Below are 16,890 nucleotides of genomic sequence, written 5' to 3'. Positions count from 1 at the left end.
TCCACGGACCGGCTTTATTCAGCACTATTCTTCATTACAAACACAGTACTTTTATGGCTGTGGAGCCAAACTTATTCTCATAAAACTGCTTTACTTCTAACAGCTGCAGAACCTGGATTATTTCTCACACGCAGAGGGAAAAACCAAAAACATACATGTACGTGCTGGCTACGTCACCCCCTTCTTCACCCCCCCTGAGGCCACCTCCTTAAAGGGGAATGCTCAGGCCGGTAACACTACCCCCACTCTGGATGATAATTAACCCCTTAATATCACTCCAGGACACAACAAATATTCATCAACAGAACACTGGACTTAATATGACGAAACGTCCCCATTGCAGGTTACCCCCACTCTACCCAAGCTTCACCAATGGGGCATCCTGTGGAAGGAGGTACCTTAAGACGAAAAGTCAATGTCCATAAAGTGTCCACAGCTGAAATCCTCACACCATACCTGAAACAGATGCGATATACGGTTCATATTGTCCATACCCAGATATATGCACATTACTGAAAAGAGGTTATGGTTAAGTTCACATTACTCGTGCTAGTGGGGTGGAACCCTCTGGAAAACCGGCTCAAGAGGAGCCCATACTGAACTTGGGTATATTTGTAGCCATATCAACTGCCAATTAGCATACAAAGAGCAATAAGACAAACCACTTAGCCTATTAGTACTTCCGGTCCACGGTAACGTACTGAACGTAACAGTTATTTTCATAACTTTAGCAACATGTTTTACAACAGAACTGGTAAACATCTTAACAGAAAACCCCCTTTTTTTTTCTTTTTTTTTTATATACGAAATCTTTAAGTTCCCTTGCTCTCACAGTCCTTAGTGACCCACCCAGTCACCAAACATGTCTGGCCTTCTGCGCACCCTCTGTGGGCGCTGACAAGGCTCAGAATTCAAAGGAAGACGACGAGTCTGCTTCTTCGCGGGATGTTTGGTGTCAGTCTCATCTAAACGAGGCTGACCAGGGCTATCAGAACAATGGCTGCACCTTGATGGAACCGGAGACAAGGAGCAGGCGCCAGGTAGTGGGCCGTCATCTGTTGCACCTGAAGGCGGCGTGCAGGCATTCTCTGTAGACTCTTGGGCGGAGCCCTCCACGTCTGACGCGGAGTCCCACAGGTCAAGGGGGCCGACCTCGGTGTCCGAGGCACTGCCGTCCTCAGCAGCAGGTGCCGTCCCTTCTGGCGCTGACATGATGCTCCGGTAGACCCAGCTGTTGTCCAGCGGGGTTCTGGAATGGTATGGCTTGAGTTTGTCGTGGTGGACCACTCTAGCCTTCGATCTTGGGCCTTTTTGGATGCGGTAAACTAAGTCGTCTAGTTGACCCACAACAAAGAAGGGTACCTCATACGCAGGCAGGAATTTCCGTACTTTGTTTTTCACTCTCCTGGTACCTTTAATCAGATGCCAGACTGGGGCACCAACTTGGTACTGGACTTGGCAGACGTTTTTATCGTACTGTCTTTTTGCACGCTCTGCTGCTTTCCCTAAAGCCTCTCGTGCCAGCTGGTGGGAGAGCTCCAACCGATCTCTCAGTTGGAGCACATACTCTGGAGGGGTGTTGGGGCTTCCCTCATCAGGTGGCAGACCAGTGACAAGATCAATCGGCTCAGTTATCTCACGGCCGAAGAGCATCATGTTTGGGGTGAGGCCCGTGGAGCTATGTTTGGTTGCACGGTAGGCCATAACTGCATAGGGGATCATTAAATCCCAGTCCCAGTGGCATCGTTCTGCAGTGGTAGCCAGAATTTTCTGCAGAGTAGCATTAAAACGCTCCACTTGGCCGTCTGACTGGGGGTGAAAAGGGGTAGTCCGTGTTTTCTCAACCCCTAGCAGTTTACACATCCCCTGGAACACAGCCGACTCAAAGTTGGTGCCCTGGTCGCTGTGGATGGCGTGAGGGGCACCATATCTACACACCCACTCAGAGACGATCTTCTCGGCCACTGTCAATGCTTGCTCATTTGGGACAGGATAAGCCTCCACCCACTTACTGAAATAGTCCTGCACTACTAATATGTAGCGGTTGTGCCTCTCTGTCTCGTTTAAAGGACCCATCAGGTCGAGTGCAATTCTCTCCATTGGGGCACCTACTTGTACTGTGCCCATGGCGGCACGAGGAGTTTTCTTGGGACGGGCTTTGGCAGCACAACTAGTGCAGGTGAGGCACCAGAAGGTGACATCGTCTCTCATGTTATACCAGTAATACCTGGTTTTGAGGCGTGCCAAAGTCCTCTCTGCTCCAAAGTGCCCGCCCACTGGACCATCATGCATCTGCTCTACCACAGGGCTGCGCAATGAACGAGGCAGTAAGATCTGTGAATACTGCACCCTGCCTTCAGTGCTGTAGAACTTCCTCATTAGGATTCCCTTTTTCATATAAAGTCTTTTCCACTGCGCCCAGTAGGCTTTGGTGGGGGGACTGCAGGCTGCTATGTTAGCCCAAGGCGGCCTACTACTCCCTTTGTCCATCCACTTTAACACTGGTGCTATATCGGGATCTGTCTTTTGGGCTGAACTGAGCTGTTCTAAAGTCCAGCCGCTAAAGAGGTTTTCGTGGCCCACCTCACTCACCCGACAGATGCTTGGGTTAGCCTCAGAACCACCGCAGCCGCTGATCCTGGAGTCTACCACCCCCACTATCAGTGAACCCAGCTGGACCACTCTGTCCCCCGCACAGCCACCAGGTTCCACTACCCCCACTGGCGGTTGCCCCAGAGTCACAGTGACAACCGCCCCTTCCGAGCTGTCGGTTAGGCTGCACTGCACCCCTTTATGCTGAAGGGGCTTGCTGAGAGAGGGATCTGGAACTGTGCAAGGACAGGAGGTCCTGCAGGGTTTTCTGGAGAGAGCATCCGCGTTCTGATGGTTTCTCCCAGGCCGATGGATGACTTGGAAATCATATTCCGCTAGCTTTTCCAACCAGCGTGCTAGCTGGCCCTCTGGCTCTCTCAACCTTGTCAACCAACGGAGGCTGCTGTGGTCGGTGCGGATAGTGAATGATCGGCCGAGCAGGTACTGCCTGAAGTGAGACGTAAACTCCACAACTGCTAGAAGTTCCCGTCTAGTAGTGCAATAATTCTGTTCCGTAGCTGACAGCCTCCTGCTCCCATAAGCTAGAACCCTCTCCTCGCCCCTTTGCATTTGGGAGAGGACAGCCCCTATTCCCCAGTCACTGGCATCAGTGTCTAGGAATAATTCACCTTCGTTGAGGGGATAGCCGAGGACTGGAGCAGAGGTTAGCCGTCGTTTGAGCTCCTCGAACGCCTCTTGGCATTCGGCTGTCCAGCTAAAACTTGCGTACTTTTTCGTAAGTTCGTGGAGTGGTTTGGCAATTGTGGCAAATTCAGACACGAAACGCCGGTAGTATGAGGCTAGGCCCACAAATTGTCGTACCTCAGAGACGCTTTGGGGTGTGGGCCAGTCTTGGATCTGCTGGATCTTTCGGGGGTCAGTTGCCACACCTTCAGCGGAGACGATATGTCCCAGGTAGGCCACCTGCTCCCGGAACAAACAGCACTTGGAGGGCTTCAGCTTTAAGTTAGCTCCCCGTAACCTGGCGAACACTTGCTCCAGCCGCGCCATCATCTGAGTGCTGTCCCGCCCCAGGACGACTATGTCGTTGAGGTAGACGAGGCACGTTTCCCATTGTAGTCCGACCAGGACTCGGTCCATGAGCCTCTGGAACGTGGCGGGTGCATTGCACAGCCCGAAAGGCATCACGTTCCACTCGAAGAGGCCCTTTCGTGTGCAGAATGCCGTGGCCTTGCGGGCTCTGGGCGTCATCTCCACCTGCCAGTACCCCGACGTCAGGTCCAGGGTGCTGAAGTATCTGGCCGTGGATAGCGTGTCCAGCGTGTCTTGTATGCGAGGCAGGGGGTAGGCGTCTTTGATCGTCCGATCGTTCAGGGGCCTGTAGTCCACGCAGAGTCTGTGGGTTTGGTCTTTCTTTTTCACCATCACGATCGGTGCGGCCCAGCTGCTGTTGCTGGGTCGAGCTAGGCCGGCCTCCAGACTCTGTTGCACCTGCTGATCTGCTGCTGCCTGCTTATCCACGGCCATCCTGCGTGGGGGCTGCTTCACAGGTGGCCCAGGGGTGGTCATGATGTCGTGCTGCACGACGTTGGTTCGGCCAAGGTCCGTGGGGCTGGCAGAGAAGACGTCCCCATAGGACCGCAGCAGGGAGGCCAGCTTATGGCGGTCCACTTCCGACAGGGTAGAGCAGCTCTCAGCGTATAGAGCCTGCAGGTGAGGGGGTACAGAGGCAGAGGTGTGGTTACTGGGTTCGAACATCGGGGCCTCCAACACCTGGGCAGATTGGAGGACTCCTGCCACAGCTCCTCTCTTTAAGGTGACAGATAATGCGCCTGGGTTGAAGACCCTGATGGGGATGCTGGCCGGTGGTTGTGGCTGCACCAAAACACGGGCCACTAAAACATGGTGCCTTTCAACAAAACTTTTGCTGGGGCTTAACATCATGTCTCTCTTAGCAGTATGGCGAAGGCGGGAAGCGCCAGGGACAACATACTCCCGCCCCGGCTCCAACACAGTTGTACGTGCCACCCTGACGAGATGGGTCTCAGCCGGATGGTTAGGGCCGAAGCGGGGAACCTTCTCCCCGAAAAGGGTTATCTCCTGGCGGCCATAGTCCAGGCAGGCCTGTGCCTGTTGCAGGAAAGGATGGCCCAAAATAACCTCAGTGCTCTCTGTTGTGTCAGCCATGATAAAGTTTACCTGGGTGGTTCTGCTCCCAATCTGCACAGGTAGGATGACTTCTCCAAGGACAGCCAGGCCATCCGGCTCAATGCCCTGCAGGACCTGTGCAATAGATGGCTGAATTGGGGGCTTAGAGTCTGTGGGGATGGAGTTAAAATGGTGGAGGGGTAACACATTCCTCCGTGCTCCGGAATCCAGTAGAGCACGGATTTCCAGTCCATAAATCCATATTCCAATGCACATTTCACCCTCTTCACCTTTGGTGTGGACGACCACTGTGCTTGCATCAGGGGCGGTGTTTAGGCTCACGTTTGTGAAGTGCCGAGGTGGTCGGCGAGGGGAAGGACAGGTTTTCTGTAGGTGTCCCACACCAGAGCAGTTGTGGCAGATAATTTCTCCCTTAGACACTCTTTTATAGTTGTTTTTGTTGGGCGCCCCCTGCTGGCGGGTTCTTGGCATCCTCTGTGGTGGCTGAGTGGGGATTCTGGGTGCTCCGTCAGCCTGTTCACTTACTGGAAGACAAACAGGTTCATATAAGGTGGCTGCTCGGGCCCGGCCCCCCGGACGCATCAGCTGAGTTACGGCCCTGGCAGCTCTCCTTGTGGCCTCATACTTGTGTGCAATCTCGTAGGCTCGTGCCAGTGTGCGGGGATGCTCTTCCAGGAGTTTCTGGACCACTTCAGCATCCGCTAGAGCATTGGTGAAAATCTCCACACTGATGCAGTCTTGTTCTAGCTCAGTCCGGTTGTCATACACAATGGAGACTTTCTCATAGATGTCGTCTCGGAGCTCGTGTAGAGCCTCACCTGGTTTCCGGACCCTCTGTCTCAGCTCGATGCCTATGGCTGCAGCATGCTCAGAGCATGGCCCGTAGGCGGCGTCTATCTCTTCTACTATGCGTTGGTAGCTCCAGCGGGTGGATCTGGGATTTTTGTGGATAACTGCACCAGCTGCGCCGGACAGGCTGAATCGTAGCTGAACAGCCATAGTCTTTTCAGTCCAATGATTAGCTCTAGCGCAGCTTTCAAACTGATAAAGAAAGTCTTTCCAAGAACCTGATCCATCAAACTGGCCAGGCCGCAGTGTGGGGATCCGCTCCTTCTTATCCTGTTGTTCCTCATCACTGCTGTCAACAGAGTCACTATAAATCACTTCTCGTGAGGGACGGTGGTGTGATGCAGGAAAAGCTTGCTTCGGGCCAGATTGACCCACTTTATACAACATATCCACCCTATTAGAAAGCACTGCATGGTGTGGTGACATGGGATTATGGCACTGTGCTGCCACTGCACTGTTGGTTCGAGCAGGCTGAGTCTCATATGGTGTTAAACATGGGGCAGTTTGTTGGATGGGCAGCGAAGCAGGAGCAGCTGGGGTGTTTACAGTGCAACAATGACAGTTTATGGGGGTGAAAGGGGTGGTTAACTGGGGCCCAGCAGCATTAACAGTCTGTATATAACCATCCCCTGTGCCATTCGGTGCACCACCAAATGGGGTAGATGTGGCATAATAAGCACCATCACATTTCCGCTGAGGGGGGTAAGTAAACTCACCACTGGCTGCTGTTTGTTGTGTTAGGAAGGGGTTGGCGTTTGGAGATGGACGGGTGAACTGCCGGACTGCCGCGCGCTGCGGAGTCGGGGCACAGCTTGTCGGCGCGCCCGCTGCTAGCGTTAGCTCCATGCTAGTCAGAAAAGGGTTGGTTTTTTGTCCATAAAAGTACCCATCTCCCCGGTTAATTTCGCCATGGTCGGCTCGTACAGTCTCTATTATATCCGACAAGAAGGGGTTTGTGTTTCCTCCACAAAATTGTCCGTGTCCGGTAGCCGCCATGTTGCTAGCTAGCCGCTAGCTGCTAGCTTTCCTCCGTTTTCCTCCGCGGAAACTCCGGCCGTCTTAGCGGCAATAGATCCCGGGCGAGCCCCCAGTGTTACCTTCCCAGCTCTATGGCTCCTCTCCGTGGTTCGGAACCGCTGGTTAATAAAGCTAAGACTGGTCCGAACTTAGCTTGGCTCGTTGCGGCCGGTAACTAGCCGTCCGGGCTTATTGCACGCACACACAGAGGAGCAGAGGCGGAGTAGTAGAATCCACGGACCGGCTTTATTCAGCACTATTCTTCATTACAAACACAGTACTTTTATGGCTGTGGAGCCAAACTTATTCTCATAAAACTGCTTTACTTCTAACAGCTGCAGAACCTGGATTATTTCTCACACGCAGAGGGAAAAACCAAAAACATACATGTACGTGCTGGCTACGTCACCCCCTTCTTCACCCCCCCTGAGGCCACCTCCTTAAAGGGGAATGTTCAGGCCAGTAACAACTTTATAGGTCACCACCAATATAACCAGCAGATATTAGCAGGTGAGTTCATCTGGGCGTTTCAACAGCAACTTTAACTTTAACCAGATTAATGGGTGAGCCCCTCTTTAGTTTCCATGGTTGATGTTTTTTCATGTTCTTTGCAAACTCAACATTTTCAAACAGTTTGATATTTCTACATTTTTAGCAACAGCAAAGCACTTGTTAGGTTTATGCTTTATACATCATGTGCATTGTTACTTTGCTAGCCTGATTAGAGAGAGTAGATGGCCTGACATAGGATATGGGAACATCTTGGAGCCTGACTGATAGAGGAGAGCTATCTGTAATCCTTGGGCATGGATGGCGTGTCAGTTTCTGATACGGACAACTAAGCATCCACCTAAAGTAGACTTATTTGAGCTCTTTGATTAAGAAAGTGTAGAACAAAGTGTGGAAGAGGCTGGACTGGAGAAGGCTGGGATCACTCCTGGAGTTTCTCTGGCATCTTTGTTCTTAAACTTCTTCAGTATTTTGCTTAAAATATTGTAATGTAACATTCCTGAGATGTTCTGGCAATATTTTTTGTCTTTTTGTCTTATTTTCCTAAGTTTTTTTTTTATATTTGCATATCATGGTTAGGGTGTTAGGTTATTAAATTTTCCGAATGAATTTGGAGTTATTATCCTGTTTGATTTCCAGACTTTTCTTTAATTCTTTGTTTATTAGCCTCCCTCCTTCCCGTCTGCCTTCCCCCTGTTACAGCTGTTCCATATTTCATCTTATTAAGTGTCCTAATTCATTGGTCATATCTACTCTCTGTCTCTGTGTTTAAACTGCCAGGGTTTAATTGCTCACGGTTGGATTCTTCAGTTTCTTTGCCCGTTTAATCCCTGGTCCATATCTTTCCTGTTGGCAGTGTTCCATGTCTGTTCTCCAGGTGCAAAAACTTTGTCTACACTTCCTACAAAGCAATTTATCAAAGTAAGATTTTTCATTTCAGTAAAGCTCTGGATTTGAGTCTTTTCCACCAAAATGTGAAACATTAAATGGGGATGCCTTGATAGTTATAAAGAAAAAACAAAGCCTTAATACAGTACTTTTGCAATAATTAAACACTGACCTAAAGTTATGGAGGTCACCTGCGGTCCAAAATCTAATTACACAGTCTGTCATGCATAGTAAGCAAACTGTATGAAGCTTTCAATAAGTGTGATAGCCACACAGCACAATAATTGTTCATTCCATTGTATGAACCAGTGTAAATGGACGGCAATTCGCAAGAATGCCCTGAGATAAAACTTTAGCACCTTCCTGCATAGAGTTTGCATGTTATCCCATGCATCCGTGGGTTCTCTCTGGGTACTCCATTTTCCTCCCAACTGTTGGGTTGGTTGGGGTCGCCCTTAGGTGGGAGCATGTGTACACGGTTGTGTCTTTGTGTTACCTGCACTGGACTGGCGTCCCGTCCACGGAATAAGCTGCCCTTTTGCCCAAATACTGCTGGACATTTAAACAAGACAGATAAATGGTAAAGGATGGATAAAGAAGTGTAACAAGATTTGTCATAAACTATTTCACCTTTGATGAAAAAAGCCTCACCAAAAATGTGTTGGATTATCCCAATTATTTAGACTGGTTAGAGCATATCATAGTCCACTATGTAAAGTTCAAGCATTCAGAGCTGCACTTTATTTGTGTATGCCACACTTAGATTCGCCCACTTGGTAATAAAATGTTGAAGAATGACTCATCTCATAGCTACATTCTCGTATCTCACATTTCTGCAGACCTGTGGTTCCTACGCCAATGAACTCTTGAATTCATATCCTTCTTTCTAATAAAGGGTTAGGGCACTGAAACTATAAAACATCTCAGTGTATATTTATAGATAGAGTTCTTATGACACACTCTGATATCAGCCTACATTTTACTTTGTTAGTCATCTGAGGATCAGAGGTGCTTCTTTTTTATCCTTTATGTAGAAAATATGCAGGTTCTTTGGTCATAAATAGGAAGGTGTTATTTATCACAACCATGAAATCTAATTACTTACTTAGCTTCTCCACTCTGTTATTATTACTTTTTTTTTCTTTGTCATAGGTACTCATATTTGCTGTTTTTTTTATTATGTTCTGTGGCTTGCTTCACTTCCAAGTTTTATTTCAGCGTCTAAATTTCCTTTCTTTTCCTGCCCGCTCCCACTCACTTCCTGATGTTGCTCATTCTCCCTTTAAAGACTTCACTTCTTGATGGGAGCATTATCACAGCAACCTCTTGACAAACAAACCCCCACTAACACAACAAAAGCACACACACACACACACACACACAGCGTAGGCTCTCTGCAGTGCCTCTACCTCATTGACCACAGTATATTGCTTCATTAGCTATAGAGCAGATTTTACCGTTTTAAGTGAGATTAGCTTCTTTTGTTTCCTTTTGGCCACCAAAAAGGCTTCTGCCATAAACATTCCCTTCAGACACAGAGCCAATAACCTCAATGTCAAGTAATTTTATGTTTTCCTGGCATTTTTCTATCCGCAATTCATTCCTTCATTCCCTGAGAGTGTGTGTGCTGGATGGGGTCCATGACCATCTGACAAATTGTGATGCGGAAACTATGACCGTAAGAGCAGAAAGCTGGATGTCAAAAGCCCCTGTTAGAAAGACACTTCCACAGAAAAAAAAAAGGTATGACGCAATTGACTAAAAAGTTCATACATAATGAAATATACTGCCTTGTTTTTGTATATCTAACAAGCCTATTGTGTAACATTAAAAACCTGCAATATTAACAATCAGACTGCCTAAGGCAGTTTCTATAAAGGGCAGCCATTTGTCTTTCTTGCACATAGGCAAGTTAAAAAATTTAAAAGCTAGACCGGCTCCACAGAACTCCATTTTAAACCTACTGAGAGATTTTCTGTGCAATTGATCATCGCACTTCACTGCACGAAGCGTGAAGCCTGCAAAGCTCAGAGAGAAGCGCTCAGCAGCAAGAGAAAGAAAGGAAATCAGAAACCCTAAACCTGTCTATCTGGGCAGTGTCTGTGTGGGCCGGTGGTTACTGCACCCTGACCGCACGGCAAGAGGCTGATGTCTCACTGTAATCTGACCCAGTCATAGTGGTACAACAAGCTATTGTTTGTTTCCATGTACTGGTGTTGTGAAATGAATACGTTTACAGCTGGTAATATACGTGTCGCTTTACTCCTTTGTAATTACAGCTTTCTTTATACAGCTGACTGCATGAAAGCTCTGGGACTGAAAAAAAGCATTAATCTGGAAAAAAAAGTTCTTTGAAATGCATTTTGATTTAAACAAAGTGTACATATAGTTTGTATAAAAATCCACATCCTGTTATAAAAATAAGAGGTTTGTTGACTTGTAAAACAATTTGTACAAAAAAAATATTTCTAACTTTTTTCTACCTTATAATCTATCATGCATAATTTAACTGAAAAAAAAAACAACAAAACAATTATGTGTGCACAGCCCAGAGCAATCTCTTCTAAGCAATCTCTACTAAGATTAATCTTTACATGAATCCTTGGCACAAACTTCAGAAGGTAAGTTCTTCTGTAAAATAATTAAGCACATCATCATGAGGGAACAATACCCTCAATGTAACAGAGTGGTGGCAATAATCTGCTCCAGGTTACATTTTTTCAGATGGAGGACTGAAACATGGGGAGACGTTTTGTTAAGAGGGATGAATTCATAATCCCAAACTTCAGTTTAACAGATCATGGTTTGAATCATCTGATAATTCAGAACAAAACAGAACAGGAAAATAATTTCTAAAGAGATACAGAAGCAAATAGTGCGATTCAAGGTGGAATAATGATGGCTTCCAACTGAAGAAGACTGAAACCCAATCAAAATGTTCCAAAGTTAGGGGGCTGTACTCTTAGGTAATCACACTTTTTTTTTTTTTACTTTTTTCCCCTTTAACAGATTTGGATGTTTTTCTGTTGAATTGTGATGCATATATGTTGCACTTTCAAAGTGCAGTAGTTTCAGAAATTGGCATTTTTTTTAAACTAATCTCAGGCTGATAATTCTTTACTAATTTTGCATGCAGGCTGAATTGTCAAACAGGAAAATCCATCTTGACACTCCAGCTTCAACTGTTGAGGACCGACCCAAAACAGGTTAGCCAATCACATCGCAGTATAATGGTTTAAGGCAGATGGCTGTGAGGAGGCTCACACCTTAGAGCCGCGTTTCTCAAAGTGTGTGGCGCGACCCACTGGTGGGGAATTGAGACGTGACAGGTGGGGCGCGCCAAGTTCCGGTGTGTGTGTGTGTGTGTGACTATAAATGTAGAACGTGTGAGAGCAAACTGTCCTTATAGCTGTATGTTGCCGCTTTTTAGACCAATCAAACCCACAAAGTAATCATTACTAGCCTACATGCAGTCTAATTAAAAGAACATTAGATATGAGAAAAATTTCACCTGGAACTGAAGTGCCAAAATAATGATTGACGTGACGTCGGCATATTATTTGTAACGGAATAAACTTTCGCGCCCCAGTGTTGCCAACTCAGCGACTTTGTCGCTATATTTCAGACCCCTTCAGCGACTCTTTATCAAAAAAGCGACTAGCGACAAATTAGCGACTTTTGGAGACTCTTACGTGAAAGCACGTATCGTTCCTTTTCTTGTCCTCCAGCGGCAGGTGCTGCCGTGGGGCGCCTCCCCCATCCCAACCCCGTTCTCCCCCGCTATCGCAGGAGTCCCTCTCAGCGCTGCAGAGACACAGCATGTTTACCCTCAGCGTCCAGACTGCAAATAAAGCGCACATGCGCCGGGATTGGCGGCGCAGGTTGATCATAATTAACTGAATTTGAAATATTTTATCTTAAATAAATAGGACCAGTTTATTGAAATGACGTCTGACTCCACCCTGAAGCTCAGGTTTAATGCTCAGACTCATAGTGAATTCTGGTTTGGAGTGGAGAGGGAGTATCCACTCATCGGGCAGAGAGCTGTGTGCATTCTTCTTCCCTTTGCCTCATCATATCTCTGTGAGATGGGCTTTTCAACTGTTGCTTCACTGAAAACAAAATACAGATCTCAGCTGAACATTGAGCATGACTTGAGAGTGGCAGTATCAAGCCTGCAACCCCGTTTTGAGAAACTGTGCAATGCAAAACAGGCTCATTGCAGCCACTAATGCAGGGATAAATAGACCTGTATTGCCAGATGGATTTCACTTCTTTTCTTTTATTAACAGATTGCAGAGTGGCACTTAAATTTTTTCTATCATGGGGCTGGATACAAATTTTGACACAGCTGCATTTTTATTTTCTTTATTTTTGAGCTTGCTGTTATTTGATGTAGATAGTTTGTATTTAGATACTACTTGTTACTTCAATAAAATTGGAACATTTTAAGATTGTTGCACATTTCATTAGCATTGTGTTGGGGCGATGGGGACAGGCGGGGCTTGAAAATTCCCCCTTGTCCAAAGTGGGGAATGACAGAAAAAGTTTGAGAACCACTGCCTTAGAGTAAATAAACATGGCATCACAGGAGGACGGACATTTAGCTGCCGCTATCACATCTGATATTATCTTCAAAGGCAGAACAACAAGAGCTCTACAAAGTGCATGATGCTGTGGTTTGTCATGGCCTCTGCTGACATTTTCTTCTGTTACAGTGATTGGCTAAAACCAGACTTTATTAGGCGGGTACTAAGTGGTGCTTTGGCCAATCAGCTAAGAAGGTTCTGCTAAAGATTCCTTCTTCCTCAGAAAATATTTCTTCGGTGTAGGCTTAGATTAAAACATACACTATATTGCCAAAAGTATTTGCTCACCTGCCTTGACTCACATATGAGCTTAAGTGACATCCCGTTCCTAATCCATAGGGTTCAATATGACGTCGGTCCACCCTTTGCAGCTAGAACAGCTTCAACTCTTCTGGGAAGGCTGTCCACAAGGTTTAGGAGTGTGTTTATGGGAATTTTTGACCATTCTTCCAGAAGCGCATTTGTGAGGTCGCACACTGATGTTGGACGAGAAGGCCTGGCTCTCAGTCTCCGCTCTAATTCATCCCAAAGGTGTTCTATCGGGTTGAGGTCAGGACTCTGTGCAGGCCAGTCAAGTTCATCCACACCAGACTCTGTCATCCATGTCTTTATGGACCTTGCTTTGTGCACTGGTGCACAGTCATGTTGGAAGAGGAAGGGGCCAGCTCCAAACTGTTCCCACAAAGTTGGGAGCATGGAATTGTCCAAAATGTCTTGGTATGCTGAAGCATTCAGAGTTCCTTTCACTGGAACTAAGGGGCCAAGCCCAGCTCCTGAAAAACAACCCCACACCATAATCCCCCCTCCACCAAACTTTACACTTGGCACAATGCAGTCAGACAAGTACCGTTCTCCTGGCAACCGCCAAACCCAGACCCGTCCATCAGATTGCCAGATGGAGAAGCGCGATTCGTCACTCCAGAGAACGCGTCTCCACTGCTCTAGAGTCCAGTGGCGGCGTGCTTTACACCACCGCATCCGACGCTTTGCATTGCACTTGGTGATGTATGGCTTGGATGCAGCTGCTCGACCATGGAAACCCATTCCATGAAGCTCTCTGCGCACTGTTCTTGAGCTAATCTGAAGGCCACATGAAGTTTGGAGGTCTGTAGTGATTGACTCTGCAGAAAGTTGGCGACCTCTTCGCACTATGCGCGTCAGCATCCGCTGACCCCGCTCCGTCAGTTTACGTAGCCTACCACTTCGTGGCTGAGTTGCTGTCGTTCCCAAACACTTCCATTTTCTTATAATACAGCTGACAGTTGACTGTGGAATATTTAGGAGCGAGGAAATTTCACGACTGGATTTGTTGCACAGGTGGCATCCTATCACAGTTCCACGCTGGAATTCACTGAGCTCCTGAGAGCGACCCATTCTTTCACAAATGTTTGTAAAAACAGTCTGCATGCCTAGGTGCTTGAATTTATACACCTGTGGCCATGGAAGTGATTGGAACACCTGATTCCAATAATTTGGATGGGTGAGCAAATACTTTTGGCAATATAGTGTAGGACTGAACTTGAGTTTAGCAAGATGTAATAACCAACTGGTTTCCAGGTTATTTCATATTTACCATGTTAATTATAATATAATTTGGATGTCAGGGGGTAATTTCATCAAGCCCTAAGACCTTGTTAGACTGCTACAATTAAGATTACGCTTGTATAAAGCTGGTTTAGAGAAGAGAGAGTGAAGGTCTTATATATAGAAAAGGAAATCAAGTAAAAGCATCAACCATTAAAATGAGACAAAATATTGCAAAACCATTTTTTTCATGAGCAAAAAAAGGATAAAAACAATGAATAAAAAGAAAGGAAGGCAGATAACGGTTGTTGCGCTCATAAATCAGGGTTTAAAATCAAAGTTTAATGCAATTATGAGACATTACCTAAATGAACAGGTTTGGTTTTGGACATGAAACCACAAATGCTCACATTTCTTTGATTCATTTTCAGCCCTCCTTTATTTCCCCCTTTGGCCTGGTGCCACTCTGCTCTCCCTGCAGCTAAAGGGCAATGCCCAGGCCTGTGAGCCAATTCCCAGAGCTTTCTGCGATGGTTTGTGAATTATTCATTCAAACATGACTGACTGCAGGGTTGAATTACAGGATTGATTGATCGGTGGGCTCGTAAAATGGGATCCCGATGCTCAGAGAAACCTAAGTGTGACTTAAACGTCTCAAAGGGAGAGCAGCGTGAGCAAAGCTCTGTGGTTATGACTGACCCCTATGAAAGTTTGCAACCAAGAATCCATAATGTTTTTATCCTGGAGACTCTTTATCTTCACATACAAGGTCAAATAAAACAATTTTCTGAGCTTTTATTAAAATTTATGATATTAACCAAAGTAAATATAGAATTTAGAGAAACTTCACAAATCTTTATTTCTTTATCAGAATGTTTTTTTGCTGTGATTGTATATATAGATAGATATATATATATCTATCTATATCTATATATCTATCTATATATATATACATATATATATATATATATATGTATATATATATATATATATATATATATATATATATATATATATATATATATATATACAGGTGCTGGTCATAAAATTAGAATATCATGAAAAAGTAGATTGATTTCAGTAATTCCATTTAAAAAGTGAAACTTGTATATTATATTCATACATTACATACAAACTCATATATTTCAGATGTTTATTTTGTTTAATTTTGATGATTACAAATGACAACAAATGAAAATCTCAAATTCATCATATCAGAAAATTAGAATATTACTGAAGACCAATAAAAACAAAGGATTTATAGAAATGTTGGCCAACTGAAAAGTATGAACATGAAAAGTATGAGCATGTACAGCACTCAGTATTTAGTTGGGCCTCCTTTGGCCTGTATTACTGCAGCAATGCGGCGTGGCATGGAGTCGATCAGTCTGTGGCACTGCTCAGGTGTTATGATAGCCCAGGTTGCTCTAATAGTGGCTTTTAGCTCTTCTGAATTGTTGGGTCTGGTGTATTGCATCTTCTTCTTCACAATACCCCATAGATTTTCTATGGGGTTAAGGTCAGGAGAGTTTGCTGGCCAATTAAGAACAGGGATACCATGGTCCTTCAACCAGGTACTGGTAGCTTTGGCACTGTGTGCAGGTGCCAAGTCCTGTTGGAAAATGAAATCTGCATCTCCAAAAAGTTGGTCAGCTGCAGGAAGCATGAAGTGCTCTAAAACTTCCTGGTATGTGGCTGCGTTGACCCTGGACCTCAGAAAACACAATGGACCAACACCAGCAGATGACATGGCACCCCAAACCATCACTGACTGTGGAAACTTTACACTGGACTTCAAGCAACGTGGATGAAGTGCCTCTCTTCTTTTCCTCCAGACTCTGGGACCTTGATTTCCAAAGGAAATGCAAAATTTACTTTCATCAGAGAACATGACTTTGGACCACTCACCAGCAGTCCAGTCCTGTTTCTCTTTAGCCCAGGCAAGACGCTTCTGACGCTGTCTGTGGTTCAAGAGTGGCTTGACACAAGGAATGCGACAGCAGAAACCCATGTCTTTCATACGTCTGTGTGTGGTGGTTCTTGAAGCACTCACTCCAGCTGCAGTCCACTCTTTGTGAATCTCCCCCACATTTTTGAAGGGGTTTTGTTTCACAATCCTCTCCAGGGTGCGGTTATCTCTCTTGCTTGTACACTTTTTTCGACCACATCTTTTCCTTCCCTTCGCCTCTCTATTAATGTGCTTGGACACTGAGCTCTGTGAACAGCCAGCCTCTTTAGCGATGACCTTTTGTGTCTTGCCCTCCTTGTGCAAGGTGTCCATGGTCGTCTTTTGGACAACTGTCAAGTCAGCAGTCTTCCCCATGATTGTGTAGCCTATAGAACTAGACTGAAAGACCATTTAAAGGCTTTTGCAGGTGGTTTGAGTTAATTAGCTGATTAGAGTGTGGCACCAGGGGCCATCAATTTTGAACCTTTTCACAATATTCTAATTTTCTGATATGATGAATTTGAGATTTTCATTTGTTGTCATTTGTAATCATCAAAATTAAACAAAATAAACATCTGAAATATATGAGTTTGTATGTAATGTATGAATATAATATACAAGTTTCACTTTTTAAATGGAATTACTGAAATCAATCTACTTTTTCATGATATTCTAATTTTATGACCAGCACCTGTATATATATATATATATATATATGTGTGTGTGTGTGTGTGTGTGTGTGTGTGTGTGTGTGTGTGTGTGTGTGTGTGTGTGTGTGTGTGTGTGTGTGTGTGTATTATAGCAGTTTCACATTTTAATATTGTGTTCTACAGAAAGAACTGA

The 16,890-nt window shown here is 45.5% G+C and overlaps 1 protein-coding gene across 1 annotated transcript in view; it reads right to left on the bottom strand.

Annotated features, from left to right (window-relative positions):
* The window catches only part of flrt1a (fibronectin leucine rich transmembrane protein 1a), a 91,730-nt gene that overhangs the window by 53,336 nt on the left and 21,504 nt on the right, over positions 1 to 16,890 (bottom strand). The gene's annotated exons all lie outside the window — the stretch shown is intronic.

Source organism: Cyprinodon tularosa, unplaced genomic scaffold, assembly GCF_016077235.1.
Source record: "Cyprinodon tularosa strain WSP-4 unplaced genomic scaffold, ASM1607723v1 ctg31, whole genome shotgun sequence".
Taxonomy (NCBI): domain Eukaryota; kingdom Metazoa; phylum Chordata; class Actinopteri; order Cyprinodontiformes; family Cyprinodontidae; genus Cyprinodon; species Cyprinodon tularosa.
The sequence above is the reverse complement of the archived record's forward strand: the minus strand, read 5'-3'. Positions and strand labels throughout refer to the sequence as shown.